The 5267-nt window shown below is 37.0% G+C and overlaps 1 pseudogene; it reads right to left on the bottom strand.

Annotated features, from left to right (window-relative positions):
* Positions 1-361: 361 nt before the first annotated feature.
* Positions 362-5020, bottom strand: LOC126699876 (MDIS1-interacting receptor like kinase 2-like; annotated as a pseudogene).
* Positions 5021-5267: the final 247 nt, after the last annotated feature.

Raw genomic sequence — 5267 nt, 5'->3', positions numbered from 1 at the left:
TGCAGCCTCAAGAAGCAGATGCCTTCTTAATATCGATGTAATTTTGTTATTAAAAGGTTAAAAGCTAGCTCTTTGTTTTTTTTGAAAGGGTGACAAGAGGTATTGGATTGCTTGCATTCCTTGATGAAACCTTGTAGACAAGAAATGTCACCATCATTGGCCAGGAAGGATCTTGCATCTAAATATGCGATTTTCACAACAGGGAAATACAGAGCATTTTAAAACTAAAATCTTCCCCATTACTTTTTTTTAATACGCCTTAACTAAATCAGTTGAAATTAAAAAAATGACTAAATCCATCACCATATTAAGTCCTTACTCTTTATATTACATTCGAAATCTTTATAATGCATACCGAATTCAAAATGGCCATCCAAACATGTATCATGTACTGTGTCCTGAAATCTGAGTTACACTTACCAGCGGTAATTTATTAGGACCTGCAATTAATGATCTAATAGTACTCTAGCCATTACATAATCTTAAACAAACAATTGCCTTCGGCAACATAAATTTGATAGATTATATCGCAATCCAAACAAATCACTATATCCTTGCTGGTCCTGGCGAGGCCCCTAGGAAAGTGCATTTGGGGATAACTGTTGAGAAACCATGTGCATGGTTGGTCTACAGGTTGGGTTAGCATGCAAGCATGCAATTGCAAGCTTTGTGATGAACAGTAGTTGACTCTCAACCTGAACGGTGGGATGTGGAAGGCACATGTCTAACAAATCTTTCAACAATAAATTTTTTTCCACAATTGAAGCAGATAGAATGGGGATAATTTCACCTGGATGTCCTCCTTTGATCACTTCAATAGCCAAAACTCCAAAACTATAAACATCGCATTTCTCAGTTATTTTCATTGTATAAGCAAGCTCTGCAAACATAGTATCATGCAAATTTGTTCATATACTCTATGTTCTTCATTAATTTTAAACTGGAGTACATTACCTGGTGCAATTTATCTGTATGTGCCGGCAAGTGAAGTCCAACTAGATGAGTCTAAATTAAGAAGCTTAGCTATGCCAAAGTCTGAAACATGAGCCTCATATTGAGAGTCAGGAAAAATATTTTTGCTTGATATGTCCCTATGAACAATTGGCAATGAGCAATCATGGTGCATGTAAAACAAAGCAAGAGCCACACCTTTGATGATGTTCACCCTCTTATTCCAGTCCAATTCTTTAGCTTCTCCATCATTTCTCAAAATTTTGTCCAAGCTACCCTTTTCAAGATACTCATAAATCAAAAAAGAGTACTGTGAATGTGAACAAAAGCCATGAAATTTAACAATATTTTGATGTTGAATTTCTGTTAATTCTCTTATCTCATTGAAGAACTCTTTTTGTTGTGCAATCTCGCCATCACCCAAAGATTGGAGTTTCACAACAGGGATATGCAGAGCATATTGAAACTACATCTTTCTTCTTCTTCTTGTTTTGATATGCCTTAACTAAATCAGTTGGAATATAAATGACTAAAACCAAAGATCACTACAATACGTCCCTAATCTTTATTTTACATTTGAAGTCTTTTTAATGCATACCAAAAAGGCAATAAAGCATATATCATCACATTGTAGATACTTGCAGTGAAAGTGCTAGTTGTACTCGAGAGGCATTACATAATCTTAAAAAGGCAATCGCCTACAGCAGCGTAAATTTGATAGATTATATAGCATTCCAAACAATTCACTATATCCTTGCTTTCCTGTTGAGACTGTGTGACCCTAGGAAAGTGGATTTGGAGTTGATAACAGTTGAGAAATCATGTGCATAGTTGGTCTACATTCTAGATTAGCATGCAAGCATGTAATTGCTAGCTTTGTGATGACCATCAATTGACTCTCAACCTGAACCGTGGGAGGTGGAAGGCGTATGTCTAACAAATCTCTCAACAATAAATTCTGCCCCACAATTGAAGCAGATAGAATGGGGATCATTTCACCTGGATGTCTTTCGTTGATCACTTCAATAGCCCAAACTCCAAAGCTATAAACATCGCATTTCTCAGTTATCTTCATTGTATAAGCAAGCTCTGCAAACAAACATAATATTATGCCAATGTATTCATATACTCTATGTTCTACATTAATTTTAAAATGGGGTATATTACCTGGTGCAATATATCCGTATGTGCCGGCAAGTGAAGTCCAATTGGATGAGTCTGAATTAAGAAACTTAGCTATGCCAAAGTCTGAAACATGAGCCTCATATTGAGAGTCCAGCAAAATATTTTTGCTTGATATGTCCCTATGAACAATTGGCGGTGAGCAATCATGGTGCATGTAAAACAAAGCAAGAGCCACACCTTTGATGATGTTCACCCTCTTATTCCAGTCCAATTCTTTAGCTTCTCCATCATTCCTCAAAATTGTTTCCAAGCTACCCTTTGCAAGGTACTCATAAATCAAAAATGAGTATTGTGAATGTGAACAAAAGCCATGAAATTTAACAATATTTCGATGTCGAATTTCTGTTAACGCTTTTATCTCATTGAAGAACTCTTTTTGTTGTGCAATCTCATCATCACCCAATGATTGGAGTTTCTTTACTGCCACTATGTTTCCTGATGGTAGATTTGCTCTATAGACGGTTCCTTGTCCTCCCTTTCCAATGCAAAACATAGCATCAAAACCATGAGTAGCTTCAATGATTTCCTTGTACGTTGCTCCTCCATCAAAAGTTGCTATCGAAAACACCTTTTCATCGTGCATGTTATTTGCTTGGTTTGTACAAGGATGTTCCTTTTTCTTTGATAAGTGAAGAAAATTCCAAGAAACATCAATACAAGTGAAAGAGTTCCCAAAAGAGGAAAGATGATTAAGAAAATGATTTTGTGCCCCATCTTTGAAACTTGTCTTCTTGCCATACATGGTTGCAATCCAGTAACATTTCCACACAACCCTTTATTACCTTGTAGTGCTTCTACGGAAGCATCTTGAAATGCTTTGCTATTGGGAAGATGACCCTCCAACTTATTATAGGATATGTCCACATAAGAAAGGCCGTGCATTTCTTCAAAAGCAATTGGAATAACACCAGATAGGTTATTGTGGGAGACATTCAACATCTCCAAGCTCTGAAGATTGCCAATTTGTGAAGGTATCTCTCCTTCGAGCAAGTTATGACTTAAATCTAGCTTGGACAAATGGGATAAAACACACATTTGAACTGGAATGTCATGGCTAAAATTGTTGATGCTCATATTCAAATAGTTTAGTTTCAAAAGTTTCCCTATATTTCTAGGGATTGACTTATCAAATCTATTATTGAATAGATCTAGATAGTCAAGATTTGTTAATGATCCAAGCTCCAAAGGTATATCACTAGAAAGTTGATTTCCATTCAACTTCAACTTCACCAAAGAAGTCAACTTCCCGAATTCCTTTGGAAGCTTCCCAACTAACCCATTATAAGAAAGATCAAGTTCCTGGAGTTGAATGATGTTTCCAATATTAGGTGGTATGCCACCACTAATATTGTTCCCAGCAATCCGTAGGGTAGTTAGTTGTGGACACCTCCCCCAATTGTGCGAGATTTCACCATGAAATCTATCGTAGCTGAGGTCTACAAACTCCAGGTTACTATAGCCACCAAAATCGTCAGATATATTTCCAAAGAATTTGTTGGCTTGAAGGCGGATTCTTATTAAGCTTGTGCAATTCCTCAAAGTTTTTGGAATTGGACCTATGAGATGATTGTCATTTGCGGATAATTTTTGAAGAGAACCACTTTGGCATAAGTTTTGAGGCAAAAAACCAGTGAAGTTGTTTGTATCCAGCTGTAGCACAGCCAACTTTGTTAGATTTCCTATCTGTTGAGGAATGGGACCAGAAAATTGATTATCGCGGAGGGATAACCATTCTAAGTTGCTCAAATTGCCCAAGGAAATTGGAACAGTACCATTTAACTGATTTATGCTGAGATCAAGGTCAATTATGGACTTCAAGTTTCCTAATTCTTCTGGAATGGTGCCAGAAAGTTGATTTTCATATAAATATAAGATAGATATGTTACTGAGAGTTCCTAACGATTTGGGTATGGAGCCAGAAAGATAATTTGTATAAAGGCCTAAAGACACGAGAGACTTCAAATTTCCTATTTCTGTGGGTATGGTGCCAGAGAGCTGATTTTCATACATGTGCAACCATATTAGCTTTTCAAATTTTCCAATACTAGGAGGGATGGAACCTTTTAGATTGTTGTGACTTATTTCAAGAATAAGTAAATTAGTAAGGTTTCCAATTTCTGGTGGAATGGAGGCAGAGAGTTGATTATTATTGAGATACAAGTAAGCCAGGTTGCTCAAATTACCTATTTCTATGGGAATTGAGCCGTTTAACTGATTTTCACTAAGGTCCAAAACCTTAAGGTGGGTCAGTAGGCCAATCTGTGGTGGGATTTGCCCCGAAAAGTTATTAAAGGACAGATTAACATATATGAGTTTGGAAAGGTGACTAATTTCAAAAGGGACTGTACCAAAGAGTTCATTCATGCTAAGATCAACATAAACAAGACTAAGGAGAGATGAGAATGGAAATTCATGAAGTGTACCTTTCAGGCCTGAGTTCGTCAGGTTTAATCTAGTAACACTTTCTGCATGGTTGCAAGAAACGCCAAACCAACTGCATGGGGTTGAGCTGGAGTTTTGATTGTTGGAAGAATTGGTTGCATTATTTGGAAGGAGAGTCCATGAAGGCAGGGGTGGCTGTGACAGTGTTTCATTCTGAAGACTGGCTTTCCATTTGAGTAGAGCATCTATTTCTGCCTCTGCCTCTTCTTTCACAGAAACAGAAGCAACATTGAATGAGAAACGTAATATGACCAACGCGAACAGAGCAACGAGAGAAAACACTTTTTTGAAGCTAGTCAATGCCATGTGTCTTTCTTTTACAAGTTGCAAACTGATTCAGAATTCTATCTAAAATGTCTGAGCTCTACCCACAGCATTTATAAGTCTTTAAGATTTTGGTCCGTTTTCACTGTGATGGGAAAGAAAAAAAGGGAATTGACTAATTGGATCATTGATGAATTTGACTATTCTACAGTCTTCACATATTTGATTTTGATTAGTTGGTTGGTGACACATATTTTAAAAGCTAAACAGCCAACCAATCAAATAAAAATAAAAAAAACAGTGGGTTTAAAAGTCAGACCGGGACGGTTCAACCGGTTATAGAGCGGTTCGTTTAAAACACCAAAACGCAGAAGATCTGAACAACAAGCCATCATCCATGGCCATTGTTTGCCATTGATCTGAAG

The sequence above is a fragment of the Quercus robur genome, chromosome 9, assembly GCF_932294415.1.
Source record: "Quercus robur chromosome 9, dhQueRobu3.1, whole genome shotgun sequence".
NCBI lineage: Eukaryota > Viridiplantae > Streptophyta > Magnoliopsida > Fagales > Fagaceae > Quercus > Quercus robur.
Note: the sequence above shows the minus strand (reverse complement) of the source record. Positions and strands in the feature narration are given on the sequence as shown.